The 25,583-nt window shown below is 33.3% G+C and overlaps 1 long non-coding RNA gene across 1 annotated transcript; it reads right to left on the bottom strand.

Moving 5' to 3' along the window:
• Positions 1–14,438: 14,438 nt before the first annotated feature.
• LOC117341424 lies at positions 14,439–20,861 on the bottom strand. Its single transcript, XR_004535628.1, has 3 exons — positions 20,674–20,861; positions 20,272–20,361; positions 14,439–14,550 (listed from the first exon to the last, which is right to left on the bottom strand). It is a non-coding gene; the product is annotated as an uncharacterized LOC117341424 (long non-coding RNA).
• Between the last annotated feature and the right edge of the window lie 4,722 nt (positions 20,862–25,583).

The following is a 25,583-nucleotide window of genomic DNA, read 5'->3' as shown; positions in this document are numbered from 1 at the left end:
AGGCTATGGACTGGTATATACCTTCAGCATAGCTGTCTTTGAGTTGGAAGTGAGGCTATGGACTGGTATACCTTCAGCATGGCTGTCTTTGAGTTGGAAGTGAGGCTATGGACTGGTATACCTTCAGCATGGCTGTCTTTGAGTTGGAAGTGAGGCTATGGACTGGTATACCTTCAGCATAGCTGTCTTTGAGTTGGAAGTGAGGCTATGGACTGGTATACCTTCAGCATGCTGTCTTTGAGTTGGAAGTGAGGCTATGGACTGGTATACCTTCAGCATGGCTGTCTTTGAGTTGGAAGTGAGGCTATGGACTGGTATACCTTCAGCATGGCTGTCTTTGAGTTGGAAGTGAGGCTATGGACTGGTATATACCTTCAGCATAGCTGTCTTTGAGTTGGAAGTGAGGCTATTGACTGGTATACCTTCAGCATGGCTGTCTTTGAGTTGGAAGTGAGGCTATGGACTGGTATACCTTCAGCATAGCTGTCTTTGAGTTGGAAGTGAGGCTATGGACTGGTATACCTTCAGCATGGCTGTCTTTGAGTTGGAAGTGAGGCTATAGACTGGATGTACTTTTGGCACTGTAGTCTTTTTAATTTCCTCAATGTTAATCTAGACTGCATTGATGAGCGTATAGATGCAGTCAAGATGACATGGCATGAAGGGCCAAGTACAGTGAATGTACTTTATGCACTCAATGAACATTGTGTGATCTGGTGATTTTGAACATTGTGGACATTGAAAATCTTGTGTTGTTGTTGGGGCTTACCATATACATTGTTGTTGACTGTCCAATCCAAATGTGATAAAGTCTTAACCAATTAAAGCCACAGATGAAACAGAAATAATAAAATAAATATGACATTAATGTATTGCTTTGTTGAGTCTTGTGTTCAATAATTCAATTCGTTAAAAAGAATATTAAGCTTTGTAATTGGTTCATTATTGAAAACAAATGTCTATGTTTTCAGGTACTGTATGCTATCCAGGATATATTTTACTTTCACAGCAAAACATCCTGGTACGATGGAAGTAAATACAAGCATATACTAATTAATTCAATTTCAGTAGGAGCAAATGCTTTTTTTATTATTGATATGAATATGAAATGGGAAATCAAGACACAAAACACAGTACATGTATATGTACTGCATTTACTTGGAGCTTCATCCAACACTGCCTTATCTATCTGTTTTATTACAATCATCTCGAGTTGGTGTCATAGGAATCTATTGTGCTTCAATATTATCACTTCTGACAGGTGATTCAACTTATGAAGAATTTCGGAACTATTAATCATTACATTTAATAAAAGAACTGAAGACATTTCTGTACATATGTTAGTTTTAAACAAGCTCAGTGTTGTACCAATGAGTGGATTCATGACTTTAAGATAACAACAGACTCCTATGAAACCTTTCGATAATCTATGATTGGAATATCGGACCTTTAACAAATTACTTGAAATAATTATTTTAGATGTGTATACCAAGTAGAATTCTACTGAAGTGGAGGTGCCGTCTTTGCTCACTAATTGAAAGGTGTCAATTATGTGGTCACCATGCGAATCATCATACTTTATGAGTAAGATACATGCAAAATTTCAATTTGATGTGGCCAAGTAATAAGACTGAAAAAATTTGTGATAATTACATTAGTGTTTTCAAGTGACCAGAGTTCAAGCAAAAAACTGAGGTTTTGACATAGAGTTCAAACTAAATCTGTAATCTTATATGTTAAAGCCACATACTAATTTACAAATTGATGTGGCATACAGTCCAGAAAACTAAAGTGAAATTGTTGATGCATGTGCATGGACAAAATGATCTGCAAGTGGCTGCCATACCTTGCAGCCTACACATTATAACCACCAACACATGCCATAGCAGTCTTAGCCAACCCAATTATTTGTTGCAGTTCAACAGAAATGGACCCACTGCTTATCTAATTATCTAGTAATAAAGCCATCCAGAGGTATTGTATTGACCTCTTGGTACCAGATACCTGAGCCCAGTTTTTTGAAAGATGATTAACTTAATCACTTTATTAGTGAAAGTCTTATTTCTCTTTAACATCAAAAGCTTGGTGTGTAATATTCCATAAATGGACAGGTAGTAAGAAATTGAATGTTACAGTTTCATAAAATTGTGTCATGTAATTGTAAATAGAAATGATCCTGATTTTTAGATTATTTTTAAACTCTGACTAGCCTAATCACTCTAAACAACTGGGCCCTGATGGTTATATATATATCCGACAATTAAGTTTACAGCTTTGGGATTAAAGGTTGGTACCTGCAAAGGTCTGATAAATTCATATCTAGTAAACATTATGCAGATCGGAACTCTGTATCCCGAAAACAAAATTCAGTATCATAAATGAAGGAAAAAAACCTTTATGGTTGGAGAACAAATTCTGGATTGTGACACTCCAACTGACAAATATGTATAAAACAGTTAGTGAAGACATGAAATTTATCAATGTCAGACTGTTCCATATACTTGTACAGAAATTTTCAATGATAAGTGTTTGATAAACAAAAGTCTGTATATCTATATTCATCAAGATGTCGTAAGTAATGAAAATACTGAGAAAACTACCTAGTGCTAACTGACAGAATAGCAAATCAACAACAATCGAGCAGATACAATGCATTATCTGGCTACAGTTCAAAAATTAGAAATTCAAATATTTTTATATCCAACTTTGCAAAAAGCTGCATTTAGAAAGAATTTTTATCCAAAATATTAGCATCCAATTAAAACGGATCAATCACTTGGAAACTGTAAACTGTACATGTATAGATTTAAAATTAATAGTATACATACAACATACGAACACAAGTGGAGAGGTGGTATGGAGAGGTGGTGGCAGCTAAAGATAATTATATTCATAACAAGAGGCCCATGGGCCTTAACGGTCACCTGATTTTTGAAAAATTTCAGTAAATTTGAATGAAAGAATGAATTTCAAAACAAATAAAACAAATGATAGTCAAAAATGTGATTTCCCTATAACTATAGTAAAGTTTATCCCCTCCCATGGGGCAAACGCAAGACCCCAGGGCTAGGAAATTCACAATTATGGTAAAGCACCTTAAGACCCTTCGATCTGTGAAGAGTATTTAATTCTACCTTATTTGGGCTGTAAGAAGAAGATTTTTAAAATTTCTGTTAATTTGACCCTTTTTGGCCCCGCCCATCAGCCCCTGGGGGTCAGTCAGGGCCAACATGTACATACCATCAAACTGTCATCCCAAGCTGATAATGTTAACGAAGTTAGAGTGAATTCCAATAAAAATTCAAAAAATAATAGTCAAAAATGTGATTTCCCTATATAAACTATAGTAAAGTTTACCCCCTCCCCAGGGGCAAACATGAGACCCTAGGGTCATGAAATTCACAATTTTGGTAAAGCACCTTAAGATCCTTCCATCTATGTAGAGTATTTGATTCTACCATATCTGAGAGTAGAGAAGAAGATTTTTGAAATTTTTCTAAATTTTACCCTTTTTGGCCCCGCCCACCAGCCCCTGGGGGTCAACTAGGGCCAATATGTTCATACCATCAAAGTGTCATCCCATGCTGATAATTTGATACAAGTTAGAATGAATTCCAATACAAATCTAACAAATAATTGTCAAAAATGTGATTTCCCTATATAAACTATAGTAAAGTTTACTCCCTCCCCAGGGGCAAACGTGAGACCCCAGGGTCATGAAATTCACAATTTTGGTAAAGCACCTTAAGACCCTTCCATCTATGAAGAGTATTTGATTCTACCATATCTGAGAGTAGAGAAGAAGATTTTTGAAATTTTTGTCAATTTGACCCTTTTTGGCCCCGCCCCTCAGGCCCCTGGGGGGTGGGGACCATATAATTCACAATTTTGGTTCACCCTCAGCCATGGAAGCTTCCTGTAAAATTTCATTGAATTTAGTTCAGCAGTTTTTAAGAAGAAGTTGAAAATGTAAATTGTTTACGACGCACGACAAAAGGCGATTGCAATAGGTCAACTGAGACTTCGTCTCAGGTGACCTAATAAAAGCATCAATAAATACTACAACATCACATGCCTGCACTCCACAGGGTCACAATACTGTTCAGTGGCAATATCAGAGCAATAGTGGCAAGAATATTTTGTGCCTGCACTCCACAGGTCACAACTATGTTCAGTGTCCACAATGATGATGCCAAGGTTTGGCAACATCAGAATTTAGCTTAATACATGAAAGAGTCTTGGCAACATCAGAAAATTCATACGAGAGGCATCACTAAATACTACAACAGCAAATGCCTGCACTCCACAGGGTCACAATACTGTTCGGTGGCAATATCAGAGCAATAGTGGCAAGAATATTTTGTGCCTGCACTCCACAGGTCACAACTATGTTCAGTGTCAACAATGATGATGCCAAGGTTTGGCAACATTATAATTTAGCTTAATACATGAAAGAGTCTTGGCAAAATCAGAAAATTCATACGAGAGGCATCACTAAATACTACAACAGCACATGCCTGCACTCCACAGGGTCACAATACTGTTCAGTAGCAATATCAGAGCAATGGTGGCAAAAATATTTTGTGCCTGCACTCCACAGGTCACAACTATGTTCAGTGTCAACAATGATGATGCCAAGGTTTGGCAACATTATAATTTAGCTTAATACATGAAAGAGTCTTGGCAAAATCAGAAAATTCATACGAGAGGCATCAATAAATACTACAACAGCACATGCCTGCACTCCACAGGGTCACAATACAGTTCAGTAGCAATATCAGAGCAATGGTGGCAAAAATATTTTGTGCCTGCACTCCACAGGTCACAACTATGTTCAGTGTCAACAATGATGATGCCAAGGTTTGGCAACATCAGAATTTAGCTTAATACATGAAAGAGTCTTGGCAAAATCAGAAAATTCATACGAGAGGCATCAATAAATACTACAACAGCACATGCCTGCACTCCACAGGGTCACAATACTGTTCAGTGGCAATATCAGAGCAATGGTGGCAAGAATATTTTGTGCCTGCACTCCACAGGTCACAACTATGTTCAGTGTCCACAATGATGATGCCAAGGTTTGGCAACATTATAATTTAGCTTAATACATGAAAGAGTCTTGGCAAAATCAGAAAATTCATACGAGAGGCATCAATAAATACTACAACAGCACATGCCTGCACTCCACAGGGTCACAATACTGTTCAGTGGCAATATCAGAGCAATGGTGGCAAGAATATTTTGTGCCTGCACTCCACAGGTCACAACTATGTTCAGTGTCAACAATGATGATGCCAAGGTTTGGCAACATTATAATTTAGCTTAATACATGAAAGAGTCTTGGCAAAATCAGAAAATTCATACGAGAGGCATCAATAAATACTACAACAGCACATGCCTGCACTCCACAGGGTCACAATACTGTTCAGTAGCAATATCAGAGCAATGGTGGCAAAAATATTTTGTGCCTGCACTCCACAGGTCACAACTATGTTCAGTGTCAACAATGATGATGCCAAGGTTTGGCAACATTATAATTTAGCTTAATACATGAAAGAGTCTTGGCAAAATCAGAAAATTCATACGAGAGGCATCAATAAATACTACAACAGCACATGCCTGCACTCCACAGGGTCACAATACTGTTCAGTAGCAATATCAGAGCAATAGTGGCAAAAATATTTTGTGCCTGCACTCCACAGGTCACAACTATGTTCAGTGTCAACAATGATGATGCCAAGGTTTGGCAACATCAGAATTTAGCTTAATACATGAAAGAGTCTTGGCAAAATCAGAAAATTCATACGAGAGGCATCAATAAATACTACAACAGCACATGCCTGCACTCCACAGGGTCACAATACTGTTCAGTGGCAATATCAGAGCAATGGTGGCAAGAATATTTTGTGCCTGCACTCCACAGGTCACAACTATGTTCAGTGTCCACAATGATGATGCCAAGGTTTGGCAACATTATAATTTAGCTTAATACATGAAAGAGTCTTGGCAAAATCAGAAAATTCATACGAGAGGCATCAATAAATACTACAACAGCACATGCCTGCACTCCACAGGGTCACAATACTGTTCAGTGGCAATATCAGAGCAATAGTGGCAAGAATAGTTTGTGCCCGCACTCCACAGGTCACAACTATGTTCAGTGTCAAGGGAAAAGCATAATTTTATTCAGTATTCTGGTTGCCTTTGTAAAACTTCTCTGGCAAGCTGATGTCTCATATATTTTGACAAATTGTTTTGAACAGGAAGTCTTCTATCAAAAAGAATTCCTTTTGCAATTTCACACAGGTAAACCCCACAACTGCTGCCATCAGTTTGTTTAGGGAAATATTTGTTTTCACAGTAATAACAAATTTTCCAGTCTGAAACAGCTTTGTGTTTCCCAGAATGAACAAGTATATCATATGATACATATCGCAATACTTGGAAAATTATAATACTAGTTCTATTTCCTTGCGGGTCACAATAGTACACAATATTGTTTCCAAAGTCAATAACTATTAATACCCAATGCCTGCTTTCAATATTAACAGGTACAAAAACCTTTGTAAATGTGGCCCATGAAACTTTTTTGTTCTCTGTCTCAAAAATGTTCCATTTGGGTTTGGTTAAGCTGCCAGACATGAATAGGCGATGACTAACCCATCCACTATCAATAAAGTGTATGTTGTTAGAAGCATGACTTAATAATATCTTCATATATAAATTGATATCATCACTTGACAACCAGTAACTTGGTCTGCACAAGTTTTTTAAAAGCTCTTCAGCTGAATGATGAATAGGAATGCAACATTTTAATTCTGGTACAGGTATGTTTTTTAACAAATTCATGAAATTGCTTAGATGAATGGAGTTTTGCAAATATAACATATTTGTTTTTAAGTCAAAAAACAGTAACATATCATCATATGATGATAAATCATGTACAATATCTTCTTTTCCATCATTTGTTGAAAAAAGGTTGTTGCCTGACCTTTTCAAACAAACATATTCATGTCCTGTCCTTGCTAAAATAGAGGATATTCCATAAGATTTGCTTATCAATGGTACAGTTGTAGGTAGCTCTTTTGTTAGGTCCAAATTCAGTAAATCTGACGATTTGACATTATCATTTGTATGCAAAAATACTATGAGTGTATGTGGTAAAGAGGTTATATACATAATGCTACCTGGCTGCTGACAATTGCATATGGTTGATGTATCACTTGTGGCTGCTGAATTAATAAGATTACTGACAAATGTTGGATCACATTGTGCCATTGAAAGTAAACCAATAGTTTGAGATTTTTTTATCTGCAGTGCATTACATCTGATGCAATTGTTAACAAGTTCAAAAATTATTTTGAAGCACTCTGCCCCAAGACATGACAAGTCTGATATGAATTTCATATTGAAAAGATAGTCGAGCATATGCATTACAAAATCTTCACATGCCATTGAACCTGATTCATTATTATTTTCAACAGCATACCTAAGCAATTCTGATATTTTGTTCACATTGTCACTCGAGTTATCCTTCAGGCTTTGTAAAATTTGCCTTTTGATAATAGAAATGTTGATGCTTCTGTTGTCAGAATGCACCATCTTCATTCCCTTTGTCAGAGATAAACATTGAAGCAGTGGTTCGACATATACAGGGCAACTTTTGATTTTTCAGGTCATAAAATAGCATATAACATGATTTTTCAACCTCTCGAATACTACCATTTGACATAGATAAATCATTCATTTTTACAAAACTACAGTCATGATCCAGGATGTAGCTTGTATAGTGACCGGAATTATATGATCTGCCATGGTGACAAATCACACTTTTGAGATTATACTCAGTCAACATATTATCTTTCACCATATCACTTATATCTATATTTTTGTCAACGGCAACTTCTGTATCTATCTTACTGGCACATCCTGATTGTTTGTTGTATTTATAGCGCTTCAGTGTAATTACTAGCGTCTTGGGTAATGTTGTCAAAACTTGTGACAGAAATAATTCATTATTACATACTGGGCAATAACCAACAATTGATGTCTGGAAGTATTCTTTAATCAAGGAAGCAATTGATGAATCTTTGTTATCTGGAATATGTAGCTCTATTTCCTGTATATGTTCATCATTTTTAATAGTTGAGGTTTGGCAATGTTTACATACACATTCCTGTTTAATTATCAACTTTTCATTAATAATCTTAGATATTTTAGATATAACATTAGTATATAACTCATTGACATCTTGTTGCCTTGACAATCCTTTAAATGTATTATCAAATTCAGACACTTTTTGTAGTGCTGAAAAAATCTTATCTCTTGGCACATCTTTACCACTGTTATCTATATTGGCCATGAACTCAAGTATATTAATAATGCTTCTGAAAACTTCTTCTTTTGATTCACAATCATCATCAATACTCAGTGGTATTTTCACAAAAGTATCAATATACCTTTTTGCTGTGTCGCTATTATTTATGGCCTGGATCATAGCATTAAACCAGCAGGTTGAACCAAGATTACGCATTCCATTGTGTTTTCTATTTTTGTCAGACATAAACTGTATATTGGATAATTCATTGAACGCTTTTTCTGGTGCTCTCTGAAAATTGCCCTGTGTTCTTTTGAGGTTTTCATTTTTGACTTGTTTTTTGTTCCAAGACTCTTTGATAGTTTCCGTACTTTTTCTGGACTTTTTTTATAATATGTTTTAAGAGCATCCTTTGCCAACAATCTTTGTACCTCCACTGTATGTTGCTGGAGTTCTTTAGAAAAATCATCCATTCTGCTATTTTTCCTGCTGACAAGAGTAATAGATTTTAATATTCTAAACCTGTTTTCAATGGTACTTTGTGTTTTAGAAAATGGCAATCCTGCTAATGTATGTACTGCCCAAAGAGGAAAAATTGGTAGGTATTTTGTCAAAATAGTATGCAGAAATATATCTGAATGGTATGGGTTTTTCTTCTTATTTATGTCCATACATAGCTTGGATAGTACCCCATGATTCACTTTACGCCCCCAACTTTTGAATGGTGATTCTGTTGCTAGAGTCAGAAAATCATCTTCAGTGTAACGACCTGGTTGAATATTTTCTACACTATCGTGTATGTCTTTAACATTAACATTGCTGCCATCTGTTGTTGTATCAAAAGTATTAATTTTATGTAACAGCCGTTCTATATAAAACTCATTACTCTCACCAATAGTTGCGGATTGTAGGGTTACACAGATATCATGCAGTATCTCCTCTGCTTCCTCAATAGTTTTTCTGTTCATTAACAAACTTATCAAGTAAAGACCAAATTTCATATTTTTTTTGTAATGAACATTGCAAAATCTTTTTACTTTGTTCATGAAATGACTAGCACACAAGTGAACTATAGTTTTTATTGAACAAGTTTCTGCAATTTTACCATTGAATAATTGCCAAGATCTCTCCAAAAAGTCCTGCAAGGTTTCAGTATTGAACACCCTGAGAGCTGAAATAATGAATACCCATGCCTCATCACTTACAATCAATTCTGGTTGGGAAATACTGCTGTGACCAAACTGTATTTTTTTCTGCATGTTGAAAAGATGTCAACCAATCCAATATTATGGGAAGGCTTTGATTTTCACTAATCATTGAAGTAAGTGGAATGCCCATTTTTCCATTTACTGGATTTTTTATTGCAAGTTCATAGTACAAATATCTTTTGCCATCTTCATTTTTTCTTACCACACTTCCAGTAGCATCCCAATATAAAGGATACTCTTTTGCCAACTTGTGATAGATATTTAGACCTTCCTCTGACCAGTATAAAATGTAATTGGGTTTTGCACTGATCTTTTGAATGAAGGCTCTTCCTGATTTTGCCATATCTTCCATTTGATGCATCATACTGAGAAGCACATTTTTATCGAATCTACCTACTTGCCTGCTCTCAGTAGCAATTTGCCTAAAAACATGAGTGTCCTTTCCGAACCCATCATTATTTCCTTAAATTAATTGTTCAGAGTCAGTCTGCATACTTCTTTTCAGGTATTCATTCAGAGGTTTTTCACCTCTTTTGAATATATCTTTGAGGGCCTCTCTTTCACTACCTGTGATGGGTCTAGAATTTTGCTCACTGATATTATGTTTGATGCTATTTTTGTAATTTACATGTACATGCCCAAGTTCATACATTTTCATATTCACTTTTACATGACAATCTGCAAATTTGCATTCCCCTGATGCTTTAAAAAAGGGGGCATTGACTTTCTTGCATCTCTTTTTTGCATTGCTGATCTGATGTCTGTCAAAGGTAAAAACACAGTGTTTATTTGATTGTTTTAAACCATTGATAAATATTTCCTGCCATTTCCCCTTTTGATATCTACGCCCATTATGAATTGAGCGTAAATAGACCAAGTCATCATTTTTTAGAGTGAAAAAGTGTTCTCTGGTAATTCCTGTGTAAAATACTTATTTATTTTTTATTTTTAATATTTCCTCAATTATTTCTTTATCTAGATTACTTTCATTAGTGTAACTATTATCCATTTTAGATTCATCAGGGTCATGAATATTACAACTAGTGGGAGTGTCTTTTGAAGAATCTAAGTTAGAGTAGTTGGAATCAACTGAGATATTCTCCTTACATTCACTTTCTTGTTCAGAGTCTGGACTATTACACATGTCATTTTTCTTTAGGACATAACTAAATTCTTCCTTTGATTTGCCATTTTTTTTATATTTTGAATTTGCAAAAACTTTAAGAACAATGTTTCCATCATTACATCCATTTTGACCACATTTAAATATTACAGTTTTAGAATGAATATTTTTTGGAACATTTAATATTGAAAGACATGTGCAATGATACCATTCATAACATATATCACATTCAACCATTAAACCTCCATCAACTGACTGCCAATTGGTTACCTGGCATATGCAATATTTTATAGAGTTATCACCACTTTTCCTTCTTCGTTTTGGTGTAACTAGCTCTGGTAATGTATCCTCGTCATCGTCAGTCATGGCTTTCGGTTCTTCATTTGGTTTGCAATGAGGTCTCTCAAGAAGTGTAACTCTCTTGCGCTTCAGTCCAACATGTTTTTTTTTCAGTGTTGCAGCTTCATGTCTTTTATTAAGACTATTATTCGTATTGCCTTTAACATTGCCTCTATTTTGATGCCAAATGGTTTTTAAGTATGCTCTGTTCTTTTTAATATTTTTCCATTTCAATTTTGAAGCTGCAATACCAAATGTACCACTCTCACCAATATCATTCTCTCCGTATTGCCTACAAAGTGGTCTGAGAATTTTGCCAATAATCTTATAGTCCACAGCCCTGGAAAATTTCCTTCCCTTTCTCTCATTTTGACATATATTACCACCACCACCTATCAACTTACCCTCTCCTCTTGCAGAATTACAATGATAAATAAATGACTGAGGTTTTACAAGGCATCTGGTGTCTTTTATGTCAATCACCTGCATCCTGAAAGTAAAAAAAAAGTTTTATTGCAACATTACCAACTGCATTCAGCAAGTGGTCGATAAATCTAGCCATTCATCAAAAAATATCAGTTGAATTATCATTTTCTCTTTAGTGATTAATTGACTATTTTCGCAATGTATCATGAAACTTTGAATATAGCAATATTACAGGACTGATTGAAAAAGAGACAAAAGAAATTTGACAAAAATCCATCAAGATCTTTCTTAGAAATAGCAATAATGACTGATGGACAATGTACAAAAGCAACTTGAATAGCCCTGCACCATCTGATGATGTTTTTGAGGTTGGTATTTCATAAAAAATAATAATCAGTAATAGGTGTTAGATATTAACAAACAAGGTGACATGCCAAAACTAAACAACCTGTTGTGTGTAAAAAACATACATGTTGTATATTCTATCCACATCATTGTTGTTCCGACTACATATAAGAGGCCCATGGGCTTTAGTCTTAAACATGTAACTATCTTCTATGTATTAACAAAGAACCAGGTATTGCTAAACAGTTCATTCATACAAATTTTGAATCATTTCCAATAAAATGTGATTTTCCTACATCGATTATAGCAAAATGTGAAATCCCGGGGCCATGAAATTTACAAGATTTAAGATTCTGATCCCCATCATTGAAAAGATCAGAAAAAAGTTCAGAAAAAGATCCATATTGAAAGCTAATATTTAGAAAAAGATTAAACGCTAATAATATTGAGTATCATTTTGGGGTTCTTCCATGCAGGAAAGTTTTATACAAACATTTTGAAGATATTGAAAGTGTTAGCAACAACCAAAATAACACAGATTAATCAATACATGAATTGTCAATAATATTCAACAAATGTTCAAATGAAAAGAAACATGTATTATTCAATAAAACAATTGATTACCCATTTTGATCAATATCATTCTTGCTTATAACCTTAGAAATATTCAATATTCAATATAAAGTATTCGATTTCTATCAGGCTCATACAATTTCTCCTATACAAATACACTATGTGACATGGGGAAAAACTGTTTGACCTCTGACCTTTATACTAGGAGGTGTGACACCCTATACCATACGGATTCTAGTTTGTATTGCCTAGGCCTACATTTAGGTATATATCTGTGTTCAATTGAGTCGGACATTTTGTTTTTATAAGACTCATAAAATTTCTCCTATACAAATACACCATGTGACATGGGGAAAAACTGTTTGACCTCTGACCTTTATACTAGGAGGTGTGACACCCTATACCATATGGATTCTAGTTTGTATTGCCTAGGCCTACATTTAGGTATATATCTGTGTTCAATTGAGTCGGACATTTTCTTTTTATAAGACTCATCAAATTTCTCCTATACAAATACACTATGTGACATGGGGAAAAAACTGTTTGACCTCTGACCTTTATACTAGGAGGTGTGACACCCTATACCATATGGATTCTAGTTTGTATTGCCTAGGCCTACATTTAGGTATAACATCTGTGTTCAATTGAGTCAGACGTTTTCTTTTTATAAGACTCATAAAATTTCTCCTATACAAATACACTACGTGACATGGGAAAAAACTGTTTGACCTCTGACCTTTATACTAGGAGGTGTGGCACCCTATACCATATGGATTCTAGTTTGTATCGCCAAGGCCTACATTTAGGTATACATCTGTGTTCAATTGAGTCGGACATTTTTTTTTTATAAGACTCATAAAATTTCTCCTATAAAAATATGTTATGTGACATGGGAAAAAACTGTTTGACCTCTGACCTTTATACTAGGAGGTGTGACACCCTATACCATATGGATTCTAGTTTGTATTGCCTAGGCCTACATTTAGGTATACATCTGTGTTCAATTGAGTCAGACAGTTTTCTTTTTATAAGACTCATAAAATTTCTCCTATACAAATATGTTATGTGACATGGGGAAAAAACTGTTTGACCTCTGACCTTTATACTAGGAGGTGTGACACCCTATACCATATGGATTCTAGTTTGTATTGCCTAAGGCCTACATTTAGGTATATATCTGTGTTCAATTGAGTCGGACGTTTTCTTTTTATAAGACTCATAAAATTTCTCCTATAAAAATACACTATGTGACATGGGAAAAAACTGTTTGACCTCTGACCTTTATACTAGGAGGTGTGACACCCTATACCATATGGATTCTAGTTTGTATTGCCTAGGCCTACATTTAGGTATACATCTGTGTTCAATTGAGTCAGGACGTTTTCTTTTTATAAGACTCATAAAATTTCTCCTATACAAATATGTTATGTGACATGGGGAAAAACTGTTTGACCTCTGACCTTTATACTAGGAGGTGTGACACCCTATACCATATGGATTCTAGTTTGTATTGCCTAGGCCTACATTTAGGTATACATCTGTGTTCAATTGAGTCGGACGTTTTTATTTTATAAGACTCATAAAATTTCTCCTATAAAAATATGTTATGTGACATGGGAAAAAACTGTTTGACCTCTGACCTTTATACTAGGAGGTGTGACACCCTATACCATATGGATTCTAGTTTGTATTGCCAAGGCCTACATTTAGGTATACATCTGTGTTCAATTGAGTCGGACGTTTTCTTTTTATAAGACTCATAAAATTTCTCCTATACAAATACACTATGTGACATGGGAAAAAACTGTTTGACCTCTGACCTTTATACTAGGAGGTGTGACACCCTATACCATATGGATTCTAGTTTGTATTGCCTAGGCCTACATTTAGGTATATATCTGTGTTCAATTGAGTCGGACATTTTCTTTTTATAAGACTCATAAAATTTCTCCTATAAAAATATGTTATGTGACATGGGAAAAAACTGTTTGACCTCTGACCTTTATACTAGGAGGTGTGACACCCTATACCATTCTAGTTTTTATTGCCTATGCCTAGATTTAAAATATGATGTCTCCATATAAAACAAAAAGCTTGGGCTTAACACTCAAAATTCTGTGATATAACTTGAAAAGAGCACTCACCCTTGATGTGAATGGATGTTTATCACATGAACTGCTGGCTTTCTCCAATGGCATTTTTTCTTGTTCATCATCCTAGAATTAGATTGACATGAAGGATTATTACATACAATGTACCTAATTTTTCTTGTTAATATAATTTTGTATATAATAGAAGATATCTGTTTTAATTGAGTAAGAGGATAATCAACTGGAGGGAGGTATTGAGCAAATGGCTTAAACTACAAGACAAATTCAGAATTTTGTTACAAAAGTTACCAGGATTGCGATCCCTCACCAAGGCAGTAAATGATTCTTCAAATATACTATGTGTATGTTATCTTGAGGCATTACATTGATGTGATGTGAATACCCTGTTTTGCTGTGAAGTTATTATAAGTAGTGATCTTATGGTGGGACAAGGATTTCTCTGATCACAACTCCATGCCTGTTTTTGCACAGGCAAAATTTTCTTTACCTTTGTACCAGGTGTCGCATCCATTATTACATGGATTCAAGTGTGTAGTGTAGAGAAGAATAACCATACAGAAAATTTCTTTCGTGTTAAATTTTAAATCTTGGTTTTTCGACATTGCCTCAAGGGCAGAAAACTTTTAAACTGACAAATGGGAGAGGAATAATTTTCTATAATATCCCACACCGAAATAAAGTACAAAAAAAGTATGGGAAAAAAGTACTAAAAAAGCATAGAAAAAGTATGCTTTTTTTGACTCAATTTGGAACCGATATTCCAACACGGTTCCAAATTGAGTCAAAAAAAGTACTAAAGTACAAAAAAAGTCTAACAAAAGTATACCTTTAGTACATTTTATTGTTTTCATTAAGTACAGAAAAAGCACAAATATAGTACAGAAAAAGTACATTAAAAGTACAATAATAGTATAAAGTGCACAGGGCCAAATTGATGGTGTACTTTTTTTGTGCTTTTATACTTTTTTAGTACTTTTACAGGGAAGTCCATAAAGTACAAAAAAAGTACAAAAGTACAAAAAAAGTATGAAAATGGTACAGAAAAAGCAGGAAATTAGTACTGAAAAAGTAGGAAAAAAGTACCAATAAGGTAGGAAATTAGTACTGAAAAAGTAGTGGAAAAGTAGGAAAAAAGTACTAGAAAAGTAGGAAAATAGTACTAAAAAAGTAGGAAATCTGTACTGAAAAAGTATCAAAAAAGTAGGAAAATGGTATTGAAAAGAAGGAAATTAGGACTGAAAAAGTAGGAAAAAAGTACCAATAAGGTAGGAAATTAGTACTGAAAAAGTAGTGGAAAAGTAGGAAAAAAGTACTAGAAAAGTAGGAAAATAGTACTAAAAAAGTAGGAAATTTGTACTGAAAAAGTATAAAAAAAGTACTGAAAAAGTAGGAAAAAATTACCAAAAAAGGGACTTAATTTAATGGTGTAGGAAATTAGTTCTGAAAATATAGGAGATAAGCTTAAATGAGAATACTGCATGCTTAAACAATACATACATCAGTCCCATTCCTAAGAGAAATGCACAATTGTATCAAGTGAAAACAAACATTGAAATACAAGATTAGTTATCCAATCACAATTCCACTGAGTATAATTTCATGCCATAGCAAAGTCTGGATCTAATAAGCTCGAAATTTGTTTAAGGGTGAGGTTAAGGATTTACAGATGGACATCTATGTATAAGGGCAATAACTTTTGATAAATTATTCTAATATTTTTTTCAAGCAGGAAAACACAATTTTATATCATGTGTATGTAGGAGATCCAGACAAAAAAAATATACCATTCTAAATAAAAAGGGCAATAACATTTTAAAAATTGTCGAATCATAATTCCTCTTGAGGAAACACAACAAAAAGATGTAAATAAAAAACAATGCATAAATGCATACTGAATACAATGAAGTATGGTATATGCATAATGTTGCTTGCTTAAACTGGTCAAATCCAAGTAAGTGTGAATTCGAAAAATAAAATGTCTGATTCTCTTCATTCCTTTCTTGCTTTATGCGAATCATTGCCCTCAATTCGGACCACAATGCAATATCTTCAAGCTTTCCGTCACTTCAGAATGTACTGCATAATCTGTTGGAAGAAAGAGAAAATTTTAAAATATTTTGTATATCAAAACTTAGAATAATTGTGAAGATTTGTTCAATATAAAAATGTAGATAATTTTCCTTATATATGCACCTGATCACTTTACTGTCATTTATTACATGCATGTCTGCTTGGAAGTCTTTTTATCAAGAAAAGCTAGCCACAGGTATACAAGTTTAAAGTTACAACATAAAACTTTTAATTATAAGGATAAGTACTTTAATAAAAATCAAGCTACTCCAGAATTCTCTGACAGTTTGTTTCATCTTAAATTATGCAACTAACTATCAAAATACTCCAAAACACAGATTTTTTTTATTCAATCATTTCTTGAGATCATTTTTTTGTGAATTGATCATGATCATGACATACAACAAATTTTCAATGGATTTTATTGACTTCGTTTTTGAATGTATTTTCTTCAAATTCCATATACTATAGTAGACAATTATTAGCTCATTTACCGATATTTTTTACATATATTCCCTAAAATAGATATACACATGTTGCCCGAAATGTGACGTTACTTTCGTTCTTATATTCTAACTTAAAAATGTCATTTCTATTTTATTTGAAATTTTATGCAATATCTCTTGAAATCAACTACAAAAAATTCTGTAAATATTATCAGATGAATAAGCAAATAATTCTTTACATGTAAGTGAAATTTCAATAAATTCCATTGAAAAACGAAGTCATAAAAATTAAGATATTACGAATTTACCGTTACGTGACAGAAATAAAAATGCAATATAACTACGTCGAAGTTCGTCAATAAAGAAATAAAATTCTTCTTGTTCTCAATATTTGGGTGCTATCAATCAGGATGCTTATAAAATCCCAGGCGTATGGTAGCATAAATCTGTAAATTGAATACTTACGATTGAAACACACGTGGATCTAGCAGTTCTTTGTTAATTAAACTCGGGCCGTGTAAACTGTAATCGGTGATGAATTCATTATGAAAACCCTGAAACACGAAGTAATCAAGTATTAATATTAACATGTGTAGGCCCCTATTCACCTATATAATGTGAAACGATGTAGGAACGTGCAGAAGACGAAATAGATTTAAATAATAAAATTGTAAACTTACCTGGTCGCGATATCTGTGATATTTTCGGGTCAAAATGAGCATTTGTCGCCAAAAACAACAAGAAAGCTGATATTCTTTGGCCACTTACTGACAGATAGTCGATCTTCTTCAGTTAGGCAAGAAAATGAATTTCGTTTTTAGGCTATTCTATATCAAAATCGTGTTTGTTTATGTTTCTTCCGTTGATAAACATCCGGTGAAATTCAAACATGGCTATCAGACTTCCCGCTAAAATCTCGCTGTTTGTTGCATCATGGGATAAAAAAAAGTTTTGTCGGAGATCTACTGTATCGATTTCATTCTTTTATTACTTGGTTTTTTTATATTCTACTTCCTTAATCTCTATTGTTTCATACTTTTGGTATTACTACTTCAGCATTTAAAGCTTGCACATTGCACAAAATGATCGCACGAAGCGAACTCGTCAAATCTCGGTAGATTCCGTAAACCGAAGTAAACAAACGAGATCACGGCCCCGAGGTCATAGGTGAACCGACCGATGGTAATCTGACACAGGTATAAATAAGCCTCGTCAGTACCTGTTATGTAATCCGGATGTTTTGTTTAAATGAGGGTAGGCAACTGTGATCTGATCGTAGTGAAAGGCAGTCAAGCTTGACAATATAAATTGTTATAATTAACGCCGCGGGCATAAGACTTAGTCTAAGAGGGGCAATTAATATGTGTACAGGTGAGACGGGAGGTACACAGGTAACTCCAATAAACAATAAAGCTAGGTATGATTTGCCATTACAGTCGACTGTCGCTTATATTAATTAACACCACGGGTGAAATTAACTTTCGGTACGACGTTAAGCATATATATCCTGATCGCTTTGTTAGCTTAACACACAGGACAGGTTTCAAGATTTAGTTTAAAACAGTTGAAATATTTTTGATCGATCTTGGTGTTGCAGTTATTCAAGCCGTCTACTATATCAATTAAAATATTTATGATAGATCTTGGTATTGATCTTGATTTCTGTATACAATAGAGTATTTTATTTGTACACACAACACTCCTACGAGATCATTCTACAACATATTAGAGTACAGCTACATTGTGTCGTTGTCCGAATTATCGTACGATCTTGCTAAATAAATATCAGACAAATTAAAGTTTTCTTTTTGTGTTCACTTTCACCATTTCAATGAATGCGATGTAATTCTGATTTAAATACCGGAATATTGTTCCTTGATCATGCCTGTTTGTTGTCAGTCAAGCCATATCGAGATCGAGATCATCACAGCGCTTGACTTCAATATACGTTTTACAAAGAAGCGTCCGAGTGACTATATCAGTATTACACATGTTTATACGAGTATATCGGTGAATATTTTGACAGAACACGACGTGATTTCGGGTGCAATTATCAGATGTAATCTTAAAACCACGTATATCCAGCAAGTATATGATATGCAGACAAAGAGCAGGTGATTTTAATTTAATTTGAATGAATTAAAAGCGTATTACAGGCACGGGCACATGTGTGTTCGTAGAGTGATCCCCGATCTGGTAGAGGTTAACGTTTGGATAAACGAAATGTTTTAAACTCCGTTAAAGAGTTTATAATTAAAGCCAAAATACTGTAACTTCAAAGAACGATCTGGAACAAAAATTTTATAGAGATAAGTTTTGACGTTCGTCACATGAACGTATAGTAACATTCATCAATGTGAAGTTTATTACTTCTGAGATGCATATGGAAATACAAACGAAAAGTGACAAAGAAATCACCGTTAAAATGTGTGAACCTTACTAACAAAGTACATTGAAGTGAAATACTTATGATAATAATTGTTGAATTTTAATTATTTTTAGATAAATTTCTGTGGTACTGATCAAAGTATGAAAAGTATTTTTTAGAACATAAAAAAGACAAAAAAAACAAAAAAACAAAAACAAAAAACGAGATCAAAAACATTTAATATTACCAAATGATAATTTTCTGTATCTTATTTGATAGATATTTGTTGTGGTTAATCCTGGGTATTATTTTTTTAGTCTTAGATTTGTAGTCGACTGAAAAAGTCAGATTTAATTTTGAAAATATTAATATGCTATAACCCCTCGCAATGTCTGAAAATATTCTAAGTCCATAATAAGTACAAAAAAAGCACAATGGCATTAGCTGAAAAATTCTAAGTCCCAAAAAAGTAGGAAAAAAGTACATCCATATTTTCACAATCTTTCAAAAAATTCTAAGTCAGATTTTAGCACAAAAAAAGTACTCTGAAAAATTTCAGAGTCCAAATAAAGTACCATGAAAAATTTCTAAGTCCAGAATAAGTACAAAAAAAGTACTCTGAAAAATTTCAGAGTCCAAATAAAGTACAGAAAAAGTACCCTGAAAAGTTTCTAAGTCCAGAAAAGTACAAAAAAAGTACTCTGAGAAATTTCAGAGTCCAAATTTAGTACAGAAAAAGTACTCTGAAAAATTTCTAAGTCCAGAAAAGTACAAAAAAAGTATACTTTTTTGGTACTTTTTCAAAAAAGTAGGAAAAAGTGTATACTTAAAGTAGCATAAAAGTATACTTTAGTGTGCTTTATTTCGGTATGGGATATTCTGATTAAAAACTTTTGTACTTATATGCTTATTAATTACTGTACCAGACATGATTAACATTACCACTGTTTCATTTGACCATCCAAACGTTATCCCACAATCAACAATTGGATAAGGGAAAACCACTGCTGGCTGCATACATGTAGGTTCAACCTGTGAAAATATAAGTGTGTATGATAATTTTTAATTGATAAATTAGTTCAACACAACAGACAGTAACTTCTGAGATATATGAAAATTATCAACCATTATTTTACACAGCAACACTGTATAATTATTCAATTTCAGGATACTGTTACTAATACATTAAAGATGTGTATTAATTGAAAACATGAGAATGTGTTTACTGCATAAAATTGATTACTTTGTCAGTCTAATTTTTCATGGTAATAGATGAGTGTAAGACAAATTTACGGTCAGACAAAGTAATATAGGTTGATTATCATAACTTCAATTCTCCTTTACCACATTTTTTGGTCCATCCTCCCAAATGAAAGACAGTTCTTGACCTTCAAGTTTTCCAAATGGAAAAGTCTGTTTTTCCTGCAAACAGTTAATTAGTTTCAGATTGATTCAATTCTTTAAAATTAATTTTACAGATATGAGAAATTTGAATGAAATGTGACAAGTATCAATTAAAACTTCGTTTTGTATTTCTGATAATCATATACCAAACACATATATTAATATAATAATTACAATGAGCCATAAAAACAAATTTATTATTTTGATTCAATGTTATAAATGTACATTTTTATACCCTTAATTCTTATAATTATCAAATATTATTTAGTCAAGAAGACTGAATAAATGACACTGAACTCATTAGTTTTTTGTTCTCTTATAATGATTTTCTTAATGTCAAGGGTGGTTGAATGTGAGTTAATATGTTGTGATAGAATCATCAATAATGACAAATAAAATGAAATGAAAAATAAAAGTTATCAATATGATTAAACAACATATGAAAAAAGTATCATAGTATGGTTATTAAACAAAACCAAAAAAAGATTTTACATAATTAACAGATGCACAATATACTTGAGCTTTATGTTACAAATCTTGAAAGATTTTCCCTCTAGTCTTGTTAGTGACCATCTCTTACTTTTTTTTTTAATGAAAAGGTAATACAGCAAACGCTCAAAGGTGTAAATATAACAAAGGATAAATCAGGGTTAATTAGCATTGTAAATATAGTATTCATGTTTGTATGTAGAATAACATAAACTCAATCAATTTAATCAAGTTATCTTACTTAAAACAACACAAGATTTCTCTTTATATATTAACACCTGTGAATGCTACAATAACACAAATATTTGTTACTTTTAAGGTTAATTTTATGATGCCAGCATAAGTATGTGGACCTGCAAAGATATCAGCATGGAAAGGCATTTAATTTATAATCATATTTGAAAAAATGGAATATCAGTGTAGTTTTACGTCTTAAAGTATATAAGAAAAAATTTGCCTGGACAGTCAGGTTATGATCCCAGCCTTTACATCATTTTTGACTGTAGATGAATGTACATGTATGCAACCCGGGCACTGACATTATGAAGATGTATTACCATACCAAATTGTCCATACCCTGGAAAATAATAACAAAAACCCCACAAAGCATCAAGAATATCAATATACAGTCACCAGGTGTTGTAAATTATTCCATTAATATTTTGAATATCAAAACATGCAAATATCATTTCAACAACAAAAAATATAATAAATATAATTTAATAATATTAGGCACTGATTTATCTAATTTTCCATAACACCTGGCAGGTATATATTTAATCTGTTCCAGACAGAGTGTCAAAATGAAACGTATACTGTACCAGATTGTTAATTATTCAATTCATTATTGACAATATCATAACACTCAGTTGTATCTAATTCAAGAGGGTCATGAATTAAGAATTAATATTGTTGAAACACAAACCTAATGGAATTGCCATCTTTCATAAGTCTTTGTATACAAATCTGGAAACGAAAATATATATATATACATGTATATCTGCAGTGGAGTCTGACAATAATTATATACAAGCAGTACTGCAGTAATATTATTATTTTAAAATGACTGGAAATTGAAAATTATTTAGAAACAATTATCTATACTTTGTACTTGTTATACCAATGTCATAGATCTAGAACATATCTATCCTTTGTAAAACATTATGCTTTAATAATTTGTTTTGCATCAGCACTGGGACTTGATTTTCATTCAGTTGTAAAAATGAAAATGAAACTGCATCAAATAACTTCGGCAATGTATACTGTATCTACAATAAAGAAATTTCGAAAATATGATCCACTCTATCAATGAAATAAGGCAAATTCAACTAATTTTACATGTAATAAGATAGCTTTGCTTTTTTTTCATTCAATATATTGTCGCTGATCAAATAATTAATAAAAATTGTGTTAAGTTACCTTGGCCTTCCTTCTTTCTCTGAAGAGTAGTTATTACACTATACCAGACAAGAGCAACCGATAAGAGAACCGGAAGTACCAATAAGTGTACATTACTAGAAGTTGAGTTATTGCGGGCCAGCTTGACGCCAGTTGGAATGCAAGTGTGCGGATGTCAGACTGGAATGTGTTTGTACTGTGGACGGTAGTGGTTTGTTTAGGTAATGACCACTTTAATGTTATATTTTATGTTATCTTTTCTTCTTTTTCTCATTTATTCCCTTATCTCTTTTCTAACGCTCTTTACTTCGGGGGTGGAACTGGATCATATGTTCATATTAAGATATAAATATGACACAAATACAATTTTTGTCAGCTAATACTCAGGGCCTAGGAGACAAAATTAAACGTAGGGATGTTTTTTCTTATTTAAGGTCGACTAATAGTAATGTTTTCTGCTTGCAAGATACACATTTTAGTGCAGAACAGGAAAAAATTATTAGAAGTGAATGGGGTTTCCAATGTTATTTTAATTCTTTTAAATCGAATTCTAGGGGTGTTGCTATTCTTTTTAAAAATAATTTTGAATTTAAAGTGCACAAAGAAAAGAAAGACGATACTGGCAATTTCCTAGTATTAGATATTGAGATTGAAAAATTTAAAATCACACTTATAAATTTATATGGTCCAAACAGAGACATATATACAGAGAGATTGGCAGCTCTCTATTTGCCCTTGTGTTTACATAGTGGCCCCTGACCTTCCCACAATCCTTTGCGGTCGCTCGGTTCAGTCTTCACTAGACGCCATATTGGAGAAAACTTGAAAACCAGACACATAATTATCGATAATTTCTATTTGAAATCATCACCAAGATCCAATTATGTGCTTTAATTTTATTAATATCAAAATGCAGAAGTGTCATCAATATGAAATATATCACAATTTGCTGTCCAAGTGTTTGTATTTTGAGTATGAAAGTCAAGCACAACGCAGGAAAGATCGGCGGGAATCTCCAATTTTCGAAAAGTCCCTATGGGGTTTTCGAGAATACGGATAAATGACAACAATGTGCATGATAATCAAGACCACATTCCATAAGTATGATAGTTTTTGGTTAATGTGGTAACTTTTGTAGTGGCCTAGATAAAAAAAATGTGCTTTTTGTGTGCGTTTAAAATTGACGATGTTTTGGTCGGACGTAATGGCTGCTTAATTACAAAACTTGGACATGTCGAATAGGACCCAATGGATTTTAGAAAATACGGATAAATGGCAACAATGTGCATTATCAATAAGACTATACCCCATAAGTTTGATAGTTTTTGGTTAATGTGGTAACTTTTGTAGTGGCCTAAATAAAACGATGTGCTTTTTGTGTGCGTTTAAAATTGACGATGTTTTGGTCTGACGTAATGGCGGCTTAATTACAAACTTGGACATGTCGAATAGGACCCAATGGATTTTCGAAAATACGGATAAATGACAACAATATGCATGATCAATAAGACTATATCCCATAAGTTTGATAGTTTTTGGTTAATGTGGTAACTTTTGTAGTGGCCAAAATAAAACGATGTGCTTTCTGTGTGTATTTAAAATGACGATGTTTTGGTCTGACGTAATGGCGGATTAACCAGAACATGTCGAATAAGTTCCAATACTACGATACACACATGCGCATAGCCCGATTTACCTGCGCTCGCGTGTGTTTGATAGGAGACAGGACGCTCTCGATAAGGGATATGCTTGAGTGGTCACGAATAAAGGGAGCCACTATGTGTACGGGGAAATAGCGATGTTACTAATCTCTCTGTATATATGTCTCTGGTCCAAATAAGGATAACCCGGTTTTCTATGACACTTGTTGAAACGATTGAAAGTTTTGCTAATAGATATACCATTATTTGTGGAGATTTTAACCTGGTTCTTAATCCTAAGACTGACTATGATAAAAACTACAAGCATGTTAACAATCCTAAAGCTAGAGAAAAAATTTTGGAGATCATGGACAACCTTTCACTTGTAGATATTTTTAGAGAACAGAATGAAGATGTAAGACGATATACATGGAGGAAAAGCAACCCACTCAAACAGGCCCGATTAGACTTCTTTTTGATTTCTGAAAACTTAATTTCTAGTACTGAAAAATCCAAAATAGAACCAGGTTATAGATCTGACCACTCTTTTCCAACATTAGCTTTGAAACTAAACGAATTTTTCCCTGGTAAAGGAATTTGGAAATTTAATAATAGTTTATTACAAGAACAAGATTATTTAGATATGGTTAAAACCTGTATAGCTGAGACAAAAGAACAATACTGTACTCCAGTTTATAATTTACATAATTTGATGGATATTCCTGACAGTGAGATTGAGTTTGTTATTGATGATCAACTATTCCTAGAAACTTTACTTTTGCAAATAAGAGGCAAAACAATCTCTTTTTCTTCATTTAGGAAGAAACAACAAAATATTAGGGAAGACAATCTAAGAAAAATAATTCAGGAAATTGAGGAACAAGATGATATAGACACAGTAGAGTTAGAAATTAAAAAAAGAGAACTACAGGAAATTAGGGATAAGAAAATAAAAGGTAGTTTAGTAAGGTCACGTGCTAAGTGGGTGGAGGAGGGTGAGAAGCCTACTAGATATTTTTTAAATTTAGAGAATAGAAATTTTACATCTAAAATTATACCTAAATTAGAACTAGATAATGGAGATATAGTTACTCAGCAGGCAAATATTTTGGAAGAGGTCAAGAAATTTTATGAAAATTTATACAGTAATAACAATGAAATAGCAGATGTAAATTTGAATGAACTTTTAGAATCATATAACATAAATAAAATTAGTAAACAAGAATCTGACAATCTTGAAGGTCCAATCACATTGATAGAAGCTGGCAAAACTTTAAGAAATATGAAAAATAACAAAAGTCCAGGTATAGATGGCTTTACAGT

This window comes from Pecten maximus, chromosome 13 (assembly GCF_902652985.1).
Source record: "Pecten maximus chromosome 13, xPecMax1.1, whole genome shotgun sequence".
In the NCBI taxonomy this organism is placed as follows: Eukaryota; Metazoa; Mollusca; class Bivalvia; order Pectinida; family Pectinidae; genus Pecten; species Pecten maximus.
This window is presented reverse-complemented; position numbering and strand designations above follow the sequence as displayed.